This window comes from Hypanus sabinus, chromosome 17 (genome assembly GCF_030144855.1).
Source record: "Hypanus sabinus isolate sHypSab1 chromosome 17, sHypSab1.hap1, whole genome shotgun sequence".
Classification (NCBI taxonomy): Eukaryota; Metazoa; Chordata; class Chondrichthyes; order Myliobatiformes; family Dasyatidae; genus Hypanus; species Hypanus sabinus.
Window position 1 is genome coordinate 61484331 of NC_082722.1, and position 18259 is coordinate 61502589.

Sequence of the window (18259 nt, forward strand, 5' to 3'; positions counted from 1 at the left end):
AATGGGAAGTGGAATCAAAATGGGTGGCCACTGGCACTCTACACTGGGAAAGGGAGAGATTAAAAATGTCAGTAAATACACCTACCAGTTGTGCCGTGCACATCCTGAATACTCACCGTGGGATGCCGTCCGGTCCTGTAGCCCTGTGACTGCTCACTCTGAAGCACCTGCGTACCTCAGCCTCAGAGGCAACCAGGTTGCAGATTGTAGTGGTGGCTTTCCTCGGAGGCTCACAGTTAGCAAAGTCGAACCGAGCATAAAAGCGACTGAAAGAAGTCGCGATGTTGGCAGCACCACAACGTTTGGCTTTGAAGTCAATCATTGAAGTTGTTGGGGTGTCATGTGTTTTACCACTGGAACATTGAACTAATTGAAAGCAAAAAGATGGGAGTAGCGGAAAATTTGGGTACTTAGTTTTTTACTGTAAACAAGGCACGTATTTATCACATGGTAGTGTCATGATGTATGGAGCTCACGTATTTTTATATCTAACCCATAATGAAATATTTAAATGAACAAGAATGTTTGATCAAATAATATATATACAATATTATTCAAATTTTACTGAAATATTAAATATACAACACTCCTCCCTGCATATCTATAAACTCAAACTCAATATAGAATGCATCTCAACTGTATATACACAGTAGTCTATAAAATACAACTATTATATAGACATTGATAAGACAGTAAATTTTAAGTTATCCCATTCAGGCCTAAAGATTTAATTGTTGTGGAGGCCTTGTTAACAAATCAGAAGCTTTCTCAGATATGTTTCCTACAAAACCGGTTGCAGTTTCTTTCAGCAGCATGATCCTTCCTTGTTCCAATATGCTGTCCAACCACCTGGACCAACACCTGTTTGGGGAATGGTTCATGGTCTATAGCATGGAGACAGCTGTGGCATTATCCTCTAACTTTCAAAATTTGCTTTCATTTGGCTCTATTAGAGGGAATGTCGCATGTAAATGATGAATGTATCTCCAATCAAGTTGGTGTCTCAGCCAATTGTGACCCCATAATGCTGGGCCTTCTGCTTTTACCACATACAATGTGGCTTGTTTGTTGTTGTATTTCACTGTTACAAATGTCATTCCCACAGGAATGATCTGTTCTGTGGTGTGAGTTCTTATCTGCAGGCTCCACTTCAGTGTCTTTGAAATGCTGTTCACATTCATTTTGTGGAATGACTGAAACAACCAAGCCAGTGTCCAACACCATTTTAGTTAATTAGCTGTTCACTTCTGGTGTAAGCCATATTGCTTGTCTGTTGTTAGTTTTCACATTGTAAATCTTAAGGCTGCCCGATCTGGTATCACTCTCATCATTACCAGATTTTTCATCAACAGCATGCAGATTAGTGCTTATTTTTTTCTTTTTCAATCTTTTTATTAAATTTCATATATAAAAAAACAACACATAATAATGAACAGATTACAAATTCAATAAACTTGAAATTACATTAGTAATAGGATAATAATATCCTATTAAACATCAATCGACAAAAGGTACATAAATCAATCAAGTCTATATAAATATATATGAAAAAAAACAAAAATAATCATCGAAAAAAGAAAAAAAAAATTGAAATTATGTATGAGAAAAAATATATATTGAAAAAAAAATACTAAACTAAACTAACATGGGCAATAATAGCACTTTATAAATATATAAAGGTGTCAAGAAAAGAACTCCGGAACTCCATACCTGAACAAGGATAAGTAGAGAAAAGGATCTGAAATAGGCCAAATTAATTCATATGAAAATGTCGAATAAATGGTCCCCAGGTTTCTTCAAATTTAATTGAAGAATCAAAGATAGTGCTTCTGATTTTTTCCAAACTCAAATAAGAAATAGTTTGGGAGAACCACTGAAATGTAGTAGGAGGATTTACTTCTTTCCAGTTTTGTAATATAGACCTTCTGGCAATTAATGTTACAAAGGCAATCATTCGTCTGATTGAAGGGGAAAGCTGATTGCCATCTTCATTTGGTATACCGAAAATTGCAGTAATAAAATGGGGTTGTAAATCGATATTCCATACTGAGGAAATGACATCAAAAATGTCCTTCCAATAGTTATGTAAAGTGGGACATGTCCAAAACATGTGAGTCAATGAAGCCACTTCTAAGTGACATCTGTCACATTGAGGATTAATATGCGAGTAAAATCGGGCAAGCTTATCTTTAGACATATAAGCTCTATGTACAATTTTAAATTGTATTAAAGCATGTTTAGCACAAATAGAAGAGGAATTAACCATTTGTAAAATTTTTTCCCATTTATCTGTTGATATATTACATCGAAGTTCTTTTTCCCATTCTTGTCTAATTCTATCCGATATTTCTGGCTGTATCTTCATAATCATGTTATAAATAAAAGCTACTAATCCCTTCTGACAAGGATTAAAAGTAAAAATCAAATCTGAAAAATCCGATGGAGTTGAATTAGGAAAAGACGGAAGAATTTTATGTAAGAAATTTCTAATTTGTAAGTATCTAAAAAAATTAGATTTAGGTAATTCAAATTTGTTGGATAGTTGATCAAAAGACATCAAAATACCTTCAAAAAAAAGATCACGAAAACATTTTATACCTTTCCTTTTCCATATACTAAAAGCTTGATCTGTCAATGAAGGTTTGAAAAAAAAATTACATAAAATAGGGCTGTCCAAAGCAAAGTTTTTCAGATTAAAGAATTTGCGAAATTGAAACCAAATTCGTAGTGTATGTTTAACAACAGGGTTAGATATCTGTTTATTGAATTTGGCTAAATCAATAGGAAGAAAAGAACCAAGAACGGAAAATATAGAATATCCCTTAACCTCACTACATTCCAAATTTACCCACTGTGGGCACACAGGTGAATCCAAATCTAGTTTCCAGTACATTAGGTTACGAATATTATTCGCCCAATAATAAAATCTAAAGTTAGGTAAAGCTAGACCACCATCTTTTTTAGACTTTTGTAATTGCCGTTTGCTTAACCTAGGATTTTTATTTTGCCACACAAATGAGGAAATTTTTGAATCAATATTATCAAAAAAAGATTTAGGAATAAAAATTGGTAAAGCTTGGAATAAATATAAAAATTTCGGTAAAATCATCATTTTAATAGCATTAATCCGACCAACTAATGATAAAAATAAGGGAGACCATCTTGTAGTAAGTTGTTGAATTTGATGAAGCATAGGTAAAAAATTCAGTCCAAATAAATCTTTATATTTCTTGGTGATTTTTATACCTAAATAGATAAAGTTATCAGTAACAACTTTAAATGGCATCCTATCACTCAATAAGGTTTGCGCGTTTAAAGGGAATAACTCACTCTTATCTAAGTTTAGCTTATAACCAGAAAAGCTACCAAATTGAGCCAACAAGGATAAAATAGCAGGAATAGACCTACTAGGATTAGAAATATATAACAACAAATCATCAGCATAAAGCGATAATTTGTATAACTTCTCATTACGGGTAATACCAAAAATATTAGGAGACACGAATAGCAATAGCTAAAGGTTCTAATGCAATATTAAATAATAAAGGACTTAAAGGACAACCTTGTCTCGTACCACGAGATAATTGAAAAAAAGAGGATCTATAATTATTTGTAAGAACAGAAGCAACAGGTTTATAATATATTAATTTAATCCATGATATAAAATTAGGACTAAAATTAAAATTTCTCAATGCATTAAATAAATATGTCCATTCCACTCTATCAAAGGCTTTTTCAGCATCTAATGAGATAACACATTCTGGGGTTGTAGGTGATGAAGTATAAATTATATTAATCAGTTTTCTAATATTAAAAAAGGAATACCGATTCCTAATAAAACCAGTTTGATCTTCTGAAATAATCTGTGGTAATACCTTTTCTAATCTAATGGCTAAAATTTTTGTAAGAATCTTAGAGTCTACATTTAATAATGAAATAGGGCGATAAGATGCACATAAAGTAGGATCTTTATCTTTTTTAAGAATTAGAGAGATAGTAGCTTCATAAAACGATTGAGGTAGTCTCTTCTTAACAAACGCATCATTAAAGATATCACATAGCCAAGGAGAAAGCAATAAAGAAAAAGTTTTAAAAAATTCTACAATAAAACCATCGGGACCAGGAGCTTTCCCTGAATTCATTGATGAGATAACCTCTCTTATTTCATCCATAGAAATAGGAGCATCAAGCAAGCTACAATCTTCATCTATCAGTTTAGGAATATTCAAGTTATTAAAAAAATTATCCATCGTAAACCGGTCACCGTCAAATTCTGATTGATATAAAGATTTATAAAAATCTTGAAAAGTGTTATTGATTTCTTTATAATCAGTAGTTAAATTACCGTCTTGTTTACGAATTTTAATAATTTGTCGCTTAGTCGAAATAGCTTTTAATTGATTAGCTAACAATTTACCAGTTCGATCACTATGAATATAAAATTGAGCCCTAGTCTTAATTAATTGATTCTCAATTGAAGAAGATAATAATAAACTATGTTCCATTTGAAGCTCAACTCTCTTCTTATAAAGTTCTTTGGTAGGAGTAACGGAATAAATCTTATCAATTTCTTTAATTTTATCCACCAATAAAGCTATATCTGAATATCTTTGTTTTCTTTTACCAGCGGAATATGAAATAATTTGTCCACGAATAAAAGCCTTGAAAGAGTCCCAAAGTATTCCTTTATCAATCTCTTCATTATAGTTTGTTGAAAAAAATAAGTCAATTTGTTGTTTTATAAAGGTAATAAATTCTGGATCTTGAAGCAAAGTAGCATTAAGTCTCCAAGATCTAGTATTGAAAGAAGAGTCCGGAATCTTGATAGATAACTTCAAAGGCGCATGATCCGAAATAGCAATAGAATCGTATTTACAATCAATAACATCTGTTAATAAACGATGATCAATAAGGAAATAATCAATTCTAGAATAACTATGATAAACATGTGAAAAAAATGAAAATTCTTTATCTTTAGGGTTCAAAAACCGCCATATTTCAGTAATTCCAGAATCAACCATAAAAGAATTAATAAGTAAAGCTGATCTATTCGGAAGAGTTCGAATAGGTTTAGATCTATCCATCGAAGGATTCAAACAACAATTAAAGTCTCCACCCATAATCAACATATATTCATTCAAGTTAGGAAGAGAAGTAAATAAACGCTTAAAAAATTCAGGACAATCAAAGTTTGGAGCATAAATATTAACTAAAACAACTTTCCGATTAAAAAGTGAACCAGTTATCAACAAAAATCTACCCTGTGGATCCGAAATAATTTCATAATGTGTAAACGAAATAGAGGCGTCTATAAAAATAGACACACCCCTAATTTTAGCGGTACAATTTGAGTGAAATTGTTGACCTTTCCAGAACCTAAAAAAAACGTTGATTATCCTCCCTCCTAATATGGGTCTCCTGTGCAAAAATAATATTAGCGTTCAATCTATGGAATACTTTAAATATTTTTTTACGTTTAATCGGATGATTTAAACCATTAGTATTCCACGAGATAAAGTTAATAGATTTATCCATCATACCAATATTAATTGTGTGTATCATAAAAGGTTAAAAAGACACATAACCCACAATTTAGGAAGAAGGAAAATTGATTCAGGAGCAACCGGAGATCCTGACACCTCAACAATATTAACAATTTAAAGTCAGCCCATAAACTAAAAGCAAAAAAATAAAAAGCAAAAGCGTGAAAAAAGATCCCTCCCCCCTCCCCCCACCCTTTGAAAGAAAGCCAAGCGGCAGGCGCATAAACTAATACTAAAATTACCCCCATTTCAAGATGGCAGCTCCATAAGAAAATTTTTTAAGAAAAAACTATATAACACCCTAATTAAAATATAGAGTTGCAAAAAAAAATATATATATATACCTACATATATATACATACATACACATACACACACACATCAGTCAAATCAAGAAAAAAAAAACAAAATAGTAAAACCAGAAAAATCATTAATAAAAAAAAATGAACATTAAAGTTTAAAAATGTAATACATCTTTAAAAAAGAAATTCCATATTCAGATACAAAGATGACGTTTCACAAGCCAAGACTTATGGGAAGAAGAAACGACATTTTGAGAAAGCCATATTACAAAATATGAATATAAATTCAGCAATCAAAAAAGTTATCAAAATAGAATTTTTTTTTAAAAAAAAGATTTAATAGACACTATAACATATATAAAAAAAAGACTAAAAAAAAAGAATTCAAAACCTTTGTTCCATTTCTAAATACAGGCAAGCAAATAAACGCTTATAAAAAGTAAAGACTTATGGGAAGAAGAAACGACATTTTGAAAAAATAATTCTTGATTACAAAATACAAACGTGTATAAAAAAGGATATTATAAAAATTAAAACAGCATCTATAAGCAATAATAATAGTAGTAAAAAAAAACCCCAGACCTATAGCCCAAAATAAAAAGTTATAACCCAACTTCCAGGGTTAAAACTTAAAATGAAATGGCATCCTCTCTCCAAAAAAAAAACCTTCAATGTAACTCATAGTTCAAGTTGCACTAGAGGATCGATATTCTTCAACAAATTTCTTCGCTTCTTCAGGAGTGTTAAAAAAGTGTAGACTGTTGTCGGGCAGCACAACTCTAAGCTTCGCTGGATACATTAAAGCTTGTTTAAATCCAATCGAATGAATCTCTGCCATCACTGGTTTAAAAGCGATCCTGGCTTTCATTACTTCATAGGAATAGTCCTCAACAATTCGAAATGAGTAATTTTTGTAGGAGATCATACCTTTTTTACGAGCTAACCGAATTAGAAGCTCTTTCTCACGAGGATAATGAAGGCGAACAATCACCGCTCGTGGTTTATCAGGCACAGACGAAAACCTCGCAACTCTATGAGCGCGGTCGATAACAGGTTCATTTTTCAAACCTTCACCACCGAAAATTTCCCACAGTAATTTAGAGAAAAATTCAGTTAAATCACCGGACTCAACTTTTTCGGGAATTCCGATGATGCGCAAATTCTGTCTGCGAGAACGATTTTCAAGATCAGTAATTTTAAACTTATACTGATCTAAAGTTTTAGCAGTTGACTCTATCTTCTTCTCTAACACTTCAATTATACGTGCTTTTTCACAAATTGATTGTTCAAGAGTCGTGATCTTATTTTCATGCTGCTGAACCACTAACGCCTGCGACTGAAACTTAGTTTCAAGCGATTTAACAACTCCTTCAAGATCGGATATTTTCGAAGTAATCCTCCTTTCCAAATTTAACAGTTTACTGTCCAATTTACCTTCTAGTCTGCCTTCCAGACCCGCCAGTTTAGTATCCAGTTTAGCATCCAGTTTAGTGTCCAAAAGAGCAGAAATTGCGTCGATGGATACAGGATCCTTAGCCGATTTCTTACTTGTAGCCATTTTAGGTTTGACAAGATTAGATCAAATATTATTTTAGGAAAAAAGGGTCAATCAAAGGTAGCAACTCATGATTAAGTTCGAAAAGATCTAATTAAAGGGTGATTATAGTTGAAAAAATAAAGAGCGCCTAAAAGGCAGATGCTTACGTCGCCATCTTGAAACTCCACCCCCCTAGTGCTTATTTTTTTGAAACTGCAACTTGACTTTTTATCTTTTTCTCTTCCTTGTGCAGTTATACGCCCTCTTCTTATTATTACCATCAGGCAGGAAGTATAGAACTCCAAAGACACACACTCAGTGATTCAATAACAGCTTCTTTCTGTCTGCCATTGGATATCTAAATGGACATTGAACCCATGAAGGCGACCTAACTTTGTTTTATTATTTCTGTTTTTGCACTATTTTTAATTTAGCTAAGTATTATATATATTTACTGTAATATATTTATTTATTTCCTATATTCATCATGCATTGCGTCGTATTTCTGTCACTAAGCTAACAATTTCATGATTTATACAGTGATATCAAACCTGATTCTGATTTATTTTTGTCTATTTATTTTATGTGCCCTACATTGTTGGAAATTCTGCAAGTTTCTCCTTTAAATCAGCATTGATCTGGTGTATGTGAACTACTGCCACAGAGGTAACACAATTTGCTCAGCTGGGCTGGTTTGTGTTCAGACATTGCAACTTTGATCATGTTCACCTTGTTACATACCCCATGGGTATCTTGTGACTGTTTTTATGACCATGATGTAATTGAGTATCTGGTGAGTATGATGTAATGCTCTTGTGATGGTGGGGTGATGTAATTTCCTGCCAGTGTGAGGTTACATGATGACATGTTCCAACAGGTATAAAAAGGGAAAGCATGACGCAGGAGGTTTTGTGTTGAGTAGTCGTTCATTACTCCATTATGCTGCGTATTTGTCTCATGACACAATTTTGTTTTAAAATGGAATTTTACTTTCTACCATAAGTTACAGAATCGTTGTTCTGGCAGTTTTGGCCAATCGCTTCCAGTTATGTATGATGTATCTTTGATTTAATTTTAAATTCTAAGTATTGGAGAGTAATGACTTTACTGAAGTACGGGAACCCGAAGGATCAAGTAAAGTTGGTGTCATCGGCGGTTTACTACAGGATCAACCTTATTGGATCTTCATTCAAGAAGTAGTGACCTGCATCTGAGATAACTCCTACCAGTAAGAGTAGAAAGGGTTGTGCAGTGTTTATTTGCCAAGAAAAAGGTCAGTTCCTTTAAGTTGTTTTTATTCCCTTCATCGTGAATCCTTTGGAGAAAGCATATTTTGGCTGGGATCAGCAGTAATGTCACGCCGTCGAGGAATTCGTTACTTCAGGAAAGTCTCTCCTAATTGACTATATAAATCACTTAGACTTTCACATTAACCACTTTAAGACTGTGCTGCATTTACCACTTTAATAACTGTTCCAGAATTGCCGTATAGCAGTTACCTTCCAGTTAAGTTAGTCATCTGTTTACTTTTCATTTTTGTCAAGCAGAGTTTAAATAAATGTTTATTTGTTTATTAAAAAAACCTGACTCAATTTTATATTCATTGTTGCCAGAGAGGTACTGTAACAACCTTCATTCCTGACTGCAACTCATTTGCATCTCTCTCTTTTGTCTCCATTGGTACAGCTATATCAACTGTTTTTCTTTAAATGTAAGCTGTGCTGCAGTTAGGAGCCATTTTTCAATGTTTTCTTGTAGGCTTTCACAAACTGAATGATCTCTCAGTGCAACATTATGCCCATTACTGAACTGACAATGCTCAGACAATTCCTTCAATTCAGCCACATATGTTGAAATGGACTCCTCTTCTTTTTGATTGGGCTTATGAAACCTAAAGCATTCTGCAATCCACAACTGTCTTGGTTCTAAGTATTCCTGCATTACGTTCACAATATCAGCAAAACTAATTTCAGCTGGTTCGGTTGGAGTGGTTAAATTTCTAAGCAAACTTTATGCCTTTAAATCCAATGCACTCAGCAACTGATACTTGTTTTTCATTGGATATTTCATTTGCTTTAACAATACAATATCTAGTAATCTGTTGTGTAATCAAATGCATCAATCTTTCTAATGTAGCCACTGATTTCTGCTCTTTTTTAAAATGATTGTTATCACCCAGCACTCAATGTTCATAAGCCCATGAATTCTTCCATTTTTAAACACAATTATCTTCTCTCCTTGCAAAGAAAAAACTTGCTGTGCTGATTTTGTTTACTCAACTGTTTAACACTATAAGACCATAAGATATAGGAGCAGAAGCAGGCCATTTGGCCCATCAAGTCTGCTCTGCTGATCCAATTCTTCCAGTCATCCCTACTCCCCTGCCTTCTCCTCATACTCTTTGATGCCCTGGCTAATCAAGAACCTATCTGTCTCTGCCTTAAATGCACCCAGTGATGTCCTCCATAGACACACGTGGCAATAAATTATATAGATTTACCACCCTCTGACTAAGGTAATTTCTCCACAGTTCTGTTCTAAATGGACGTCCTTCAATCCTGAAGTCGTGCCGTCTTATCCTAGACTCCTTTACCATGGGAAATAACTTTGCCATTATCTAATATGTTCAGGTTTTTTAACATTCGGAATATTTCTATGAGATCCCCCCTCATTCTCCTGAAGTCCAGGGAATACAGCCCAAGAGTTGACAGACGTTCTTCATATGGTAACACTTCTATTCCTGCAATCATTCTCGTGAATGTTCTCTGAACCCTCTCCAATGTCAGTATATTCTTTTTAAAATAAGGAGTCCTAAACTGCACACAATACTCAAGTGTGGTCTCACAAGTGTGTTAAAGAGACTCAACATTATATCCCTGCTCTTATATTCTATACCTCTAGAAATGAATGCCAACAGTGCATTCTTCTTCTTCACCACAGACTCAAACTGGAGACTAACCTTTAGGATATCCTGCACAAGGACTCCCAAGTCCCTTTGTATCTCTGCATTTTGAATCCTCTCCCAATCTAAATAATAGTTTGTCCATTAATTTCTTCCACCAAAGTGCATTACCATTCACTTTCCAACATTGTATTTCATTTGCCGCTTCTTTGCCCATTCCCCTAAACTATCTAAGTCTCTCTGCAGGCTCTGTTTCCTCACCACTACCTGCTCCTCCACCTATCTTTGTATTATTGGCAAATTTAACCACAAATCCATCAATCCCATAGTCCAAATCATTGGCGTGCATTGTAAAAAGCCGTGGTCCCAACACTGACCCCTGTGGAACTCCACTGGTAATCCACAACCAGCCAGAATAGGATCCCTTTATTCCCACTTTCTGTTTTCTGCCATTCAGCCAATGCTCTACCCAAGCCAGTAACTTCCCTGTAATTCCATGGGCTCTTAACTTGCTAAGCAGCCTCATGTGTGGCACCTTGTCAAAGGCCTTCTGAAAATCTAATTACGCCACATCCTCTGCACCTCCTTTGTTTACCTGGCTTGTAATTTCCTCAAAAAATTGAAGCAGGTTAGTCAGGCAGGACTTTCCTTTCAGGAAAATATGCTGGCTTTGGCCTATCTTGTCATGTGCCTCCAGCTACTCCGTAATCTCATCCCTAACAATTAATTCCAAAAACTTCTCAACCGTCGATGTCAGGCTAACAGGTCTATAGTTTTCTTTCTGCTGCCTCGCAACTTAAATGGCAGAGTAACATTTCCAGTTATCCGGTATAATACCAGAATCTATCGATTCTTGAAGGATCATTGTTAGTGACTCTGCAATCTCTCCAGATACTTCCTTTAGAACCCCAGGGTGCATTCCATCAGGTCCAGGTGATATATCCACCCTCAGACCATTAAGCTTCCTGAGCAACTTCCCAGTTGTACTTTTCACTGCACATACTTCACTTCCCTGACACTCCTGAATGTCCGGTGTAATGCAAATGTCTTCTACTGTGAAGACTGATGCAAAATATACATTCAGTTCCTCTGCCTTCTCTGTGTTTCTCATTACAAAATCTCCAGTGTAATTTTCTATTGTCCTATATCTACCCTTAACTCTCTTTTATCCTTTATATACTTAAAAAAGCTTTTAGTATCTTCTTTGATATCAGTCACCAGCTTCCTTTCATAATTAATCTTTTCCTTCCTAATGACCTTCTTAGTTTCCTTCTGCAAGTTTTTAAAAGCTCCCCAATCCTCTATCTTCCCACTAGCTCTGGCTTCCTTGTATGCCCTCTCTTTTGCTTTTACTTTGGCTCTGACTTCACTTGCCAGCCTCGGTAGTGTCCTTCTTCCATTTAAAAATATCTTCTTATTTGGAATATATCTGTCCTGCACTTCCATCAATTTTCTGAGAAACTCCAGCTATTTCTGTTCTGCTGTCCTTCCTGCTGATGTCCCTTTCCAGTCAACCTTGGCCAGTTCCCATCTCATGCCATTGTAATTTCCTTTATTCCACTGAAATACCGACACATTGGAATTTAGTTTCTCCTTCTCAAATTTCAAAGTGAACTCGATCATATTGTGATCATTATTCCCAAAGGATTCCTTAACATTAAGCTCTCTTATCACCTCTGGATCATTGTGCAATACCCAATCCAGCACATCTGATCCCCTAGTGGGCTCAACAACAAGCTGTTCTAAAAAGCCATTCCTTAGACATTCTACAAATTCTCTCTCTTGAGGTCCAGTACTGGCCTGGTTTTTCCAATCCAGTTTCATGTTAAAATCCTAAATAATTATCATGACATTGCCCTTCTGACATACTTTTTCTATCTCCTGCTATAATTTGTAATCCACATCCTGGCTGCTGTTTGGAGGCCTGTATACAACTGTCATTAGGGTCCTTTTACCCTTGCCAGTTCTTAACTCAAGCCATAGAGACTCCAGACTTTCCGATCCAAAGTCATCACTTTCTAATGATTTAATATTATTTCTTATACCCAGGGCCACACTACCCACTCTGCCTACTAAACTATCTTTCTGATACACCATATATCCTCGGACATTCAGCTCCCAATGGCAACCATCCTTTAACCAAGTTTCAGCGACGACCACAATGTCATACCTGCCAATCTGTAGCTGAATTTCAAGATTGTCCATTTTATTTCATATGCTGTGTGCATTCAAATATAACACTTTAAGTCCAGTAATTGTTGCTTTCTGTTTTAACTGCACCATGCCTCTATTGCCCTGTAAATCATCCCACCGACTGTGATTATGCCCCATCTCCTGCCTGTCCTTCTTATCATCTCTGTTGCACGCTATATTTGATTTATTTCTGTTTTCCCCTTCCTCAGCCTTATCACTCTGCCCTGCCAAATTAGTTGAAAACCTCCCTAACAATTTTATTAAACATGCCTGCTAGGATATTGGACCCTTTTGGGTTCAGGTGTAACCCGTCTTCTTGTTGCGGTTTTTAAACTCATGTTTCTCGTCGTGCATTTTAAAACTCGTACGTCTCGCTGTGCTTCAGCAGGTAGGTAGTCGTTTCAGGTTCCTTTAAAATTTCCTCATCACCACTGTTATGCATTGCAACTCTAAAGCATTGAACTAATTGAGAGCAAAAAGACAGGAGCCCTGGAAAACTAGAGTACTTCAATTTTTACATGAGTGAGCCATGTACTTATCATGTGGTAGTGTCCTAATGTATGCAATTCACCTATTTTCATATATAACCCGTAATGAATTATTTAACCAAACAGGAATGCATAGTCAAACAATATATTTGCAATATTACTCAAATACTGCTGAAATGTTAAATACACAACAGGACTAGGCAAAATAACAGTATGGCAAGAACTAGTTAAGCTAATGGACCTGTTTAATGCTCTACGAGACTATGACTTTTTATAGACATACAAACATTCAAATGTATGAATCAGGAGCAGGAGTGGGTTACCCTAACCCTTGGAGGCATCCCTGCCACTTAATAAGATTGTGGCCGATCTGTTGTAACTGTGAATTGTAAGGATATTCAAGAACCAACTAGATTTTCAAAAGAATGCAGTGGTTTTGTGGTCACAGTTCCTGATGACAGTTTTTCATTCCTGATTTATTTAGTTAAATTTCCCAGTTGTCTAGATTAACTTAATCACTGTGCTCCTGTGCCAGGTCCCAATGGAACTTGAAGGCATCAACTGCTAAGAAGTTAAGTAATCATAGAAACGTAACCCAGATATTTGTTGACTTTCAGAATAATCAGTAATAGAGGTGATCTCAATTTCTAATATCCTGAAGTGAGTGAACCAGCTCTGTATAGATCCTTAGCTATTGAAAACAAGACCAGGAAATTCATCGTCAATTGACAGCACCACCTGGGTTGCATAGTGGTATAAGTGTACGCTAATACAAGGCTGGAGATTCAATACTTCATCCTGATCAGAATGCTGAAAAAAAAACCCATTGTCTCTGGTGGATAATTTTGCCATTGTAGATTTCTTGGGTATTTGACACGTAGAACATAGAACATAGGAATCTACAGCACATTACAGGCCCTTTGGCCCACAACATGGTGCTGACCATGTAACCTACTCTAGAAGCTGCCTACAATTTCCCTAGCACATAGCCCTCTATTTTTCTAGGCTATGTGTACCTATCTAAGAGGCTCTTAAAACACCCTATTGCATCCGCTTCCCCCACCACCTCTGACAGTACATTCCACACACCCACCACTCTGTGTGTGAAAAATCTACCCCTGACATCCCCTCGGTACCTATTTCCAAGCACCTTAAAACTATACCCCTCATCTTCTTGTCTTGATAGCCTTCTTTTTTTTAAAGGGTTCTTTTGGGCTTCTTTGTGTTCTAAGGAGACAAATCTCAAGGTTGTATAATGTATACATTTTTTTTTTGGTATGTGGGGAGAGAGTAGTCTGAACTGGGTTGTGAGATTTGCTTGTCTCATCTCACACATTGAACTCAGGTAGCCAGCCGGAAGCCATTCCCACTCCGAGTAGAAGCTGCATCCACAGCCCCGTTAGAAGCTGCTTCTCCTGCTTTCTGCTGCTACCCAGACCATATGCCTGGTAACTTCCTCACCCTCATCAGGGTGACACCCCACTAGCGCGGTCATTGGCTCTCGTCTCCAACCTTCCCTGAGGAACGTATGAGTGATTAGACACTCAGCACGTGACCTCTACAGTGAGCTTCTCCCCACACATGTATACATATTTTAATAATAAATGTACTTTGAACTTCCTTACATCACAATATGGAGTAGTTGGATGTCCTGAAATGGTTTTATAGCTGAGATATGGAGTTTATCCAGTGATCATTCTGCACACTGGAGTTTATCCACTGAATGTTCTCCCCCACCCTATTACTCAGTCTGTAAACTAAGGATGTTTGTCTGCAGATAATGCCTGCATAAGGTAATTGATAAAATCACCCATTAAAATCAAGTACAAATTTATAGGTCTTTCTTCAGATTTCATAGGAATTCCATTATCAAAGTATATATGTGTCACCATATTTATGGTGCCAATAAGTGGCAACTCTTTGTGTGCAGCTCAGATGAGAATCATCTAATATTCCCGTATAGACTGTAACAAGCTGCAAGCTTTCACTGCTAAGGTAGTGGTTTCTCTGTAGCAGCAATGTTTGGGTTATGACTAGAGGTAAAGGGGCATGGTAGCCAATAAGCAGATGTTGTTCTTTCTTCTGTGTCTGGGAGAGGGACTTTGTGGTCTTTTGCTGGGGAGAGATGAGGAGAGAGACACGAATGGAGAGATTTGGTAGACAGCCGGACGGAGTGGACTTGGTGCGAGGAGATCGATGGTGGGTGAACGGCCTTATCAGTGAGCTCCAACGTTTGTACATTAGACTCTTTCATGAGAATGGCCCCTTTTCTTCCTTTCTTTACTAACCATATAGACAAATTAATATTTATAAAGCTCAATCATTTAATCGCAGGTTGTGTACTGTTTGTTATTTTGGAGTACTGATTTGTAATGGGGACACATCGTGCAGCATCCACCCAAATGAGATTTCTTAAGTTTGGCCAGGCCGGGGGCTATCATCCTTTACAGTAAGTCATTGGCCGATGCGAGAGTTACAATTGTGGGGGCTACGTTCAGGATTGATTCCTTTGGATGCTGTGTGATTACCCTGAGCATTGAACCAGTGGGGTAGATATTCGTACTCCGGATGAACTGTTAAGTCACCTGTTAAGTACAGTTAAAGTTGCGATTGTGGGCGGAGGTTTGACAAACTGGCGGGCGCAGCTCTCGTTTTAATGCAGACTAGTGATAACGAAGCAGTAGCTGGGGGCAGAGATTCCAAAGACAGGGTTCTATAATTTCTGAGAAGTGAGGGGAAGAAGTGGTTGGATTTGTAATGTCTAGTTAGTCCCCATCCCCCAGGGGAGAGTGAAAATTCTGAGGTAGTGTCCGTCCTTAACTCTCTGGCGAATAAATGGAAAAATGCCCAGGTTCAAAGTCCCAGCTGCAGCAGGCTCCACCCATTCTCTGGAATTACGCCCACCCCTAAAGGTTCGGAGGATGATAATTTGGATGTGTGGTACATGGTGCTTTTCATTAACTCCCCGTTGACTGAGGAAGAGATGCCCGGCCCTTCTCCGGCTAAGTCAAGTGAAGTGTGGGGGGTGGGGGGGCTATCTGTGGGCAGCCTGGGCTGCAAAGTAGGTCTCTGCAAGGGAGGAATCGGGGCTTGGCCACGGGACAGAGGGCTCCAAGTTGCAGTTGGCTGCAAGTGATAGATCAGGGGAGACTTGCCAGGTAGACCAGAAGTATCCCCAGTAGTGTCAGAACCTGAAAAGTTGGATGAGGGGCGCAGAGGTCTTAGAGAATTAGGAGACCACCGGATAGGCTGACCTATGTAGCACCAGGGGAACAGAGTGTGAACCCTACCATTTTGGGGAGCTAGGTCACTGCCTTGTGCACCTGGATTGGAAGGATTGGAGAATTATCTCAACGTCATGAGGACATGACTAAATTTGGCGGGGAGTGAAAGTAACATGCTGTAAGGTTTCACTGCTAAGGTAACGGTTTCTCTGTAGCAGCAATGTTTGGGGTATGACTAGAGATAACAGGGCATGTTAGCCAATGAGCGGGATGTTGTCCTTTCTAGTGTGTCTGGGAAAGGGATTTGGTGGTCTTTTGTCAGGGAGAGGTGAGAAGAGAAGATATGAATAGAGAGTGCTACAGCTACAGCCAAAATCAACAGTCACAGCAATGGGTAATACAGAAAGCAACACTATCTTCAAAAATCTATTGATTCTGAAAATTGCCACAATAGCAGCATGGTCAAAAGAAGACAATTTGTGTACATATAGATAAACATAATAATAATAATAATAATGATGGTGATGATGATGATGATGATGATGATGATAATAATAATAATAATGATTAAAAGAGGAAATTGAAAGACTTTGGAACATGAATAAAGGATACATTGTCCCAAAAGTAATATCTACAACTGGTATCATCCCAAAGTCACTACACAATAGCATTAAACAATTAGGGCTAACAGTAATATGTATGTAAATCTTCAGAAAGCTACAATACTAAGCACCACCAGAGTAGTTTGAAGGTTCCTAGCAACTGACAAATGAGCGTACTTGGCTATGCCCGTACTCCGTTTTACCAGCTTGAGATGAGATCAATAATAATAATAATAATAAAATAATAATAATAATAACAATAAATAAATAAATAAACAGATAGATATATAGCTAGATAGACAACATTGAGAACAAGAGTTGTAGAATCCTTGAAAGTGAGTCCATAGGTTGAGTGTTGAGGTGAGTGACGTTATCCACTCTGATTATAACCGTATAACAATTACAGCACGGCAACAGGCCATCTCAGCCCTTCTAGTCTGTGCTGAATGCTTACTCTCACCTAGTCCCACCGACTTGCACTCTGCTCATAACCTTCCATCCTTTCCTGTCCATATACCTATCCATTTTTTTTAAGACAATATTGAACCTGCCTCTACCACTTCTACTGGAAGCTCGTTCCACATAGCTACCACTCTCTGAGTAAAGAAGTCCCCCCTTGTGTTTCCCCTAAACTTTTACCCCTTAACTCTCAACTCATGTCCTCTTGTTTGAATCTCCCCTACTGTCAATGAAAAAAGCCTATCCACGTCAACTCTATCTATCCCCCTCATAATTTTAAATACCTCTATCAAGTCCCTCCTCAACCTTCTACGCTCCAAAGAATAAAGACCTAACTTGTTCAACCATTCTCTATAACTTAGGTGCTGAAACCCAGGTTAACATTCTAGTAAATCTCCTCTGAACTCCTTCTATTTTGTTGACATCTTTCCTATAATTCGGTGACCAGAACTGTACACAAACTCCAAGGTATTGTTGAAGTGTAATAACTGTTCCTGAACCTGGTGGTGCAAGACCTAATACTCCTGTAGATCCTTCCCAATGGCAGCAATGAGAAAGAAACATGGCTTGGATGCTGTTGGCCCTTAATGACGATGCTGCTTTCTTTGTGGCAAACGTTTCTTTGTGGTAAATGTGCTCAAAGGTGCGGGGGGCTTTTCCTGTGATGGACTGGGATCTATTCTCTATGTTTTGAAAGCTTTTCCATTCATGGACATTGGTGCTTCTATATCAGGCCGTGATACAACCAGTCAGGATACTCTCTGCTGTGCATCTATAGATGTTTGCCAAAGTTTTAGATGACATCCCAAATCTGCGCAAGCTTCAAAAAGAAAAAATAAGGACACTGCCTGCCATGCCATGCACTCAGGTATCCTGCGATTCCTGCCGGTTCCTTGTACAGAAGCATAATAAATTGCTACTATAGAGCAATTTAGATTCTTCATATCTGAATGTCACACATATTGATGTAGTAAGTCATGAGAAATGGATTCCTCTGAAGGGAAAATAA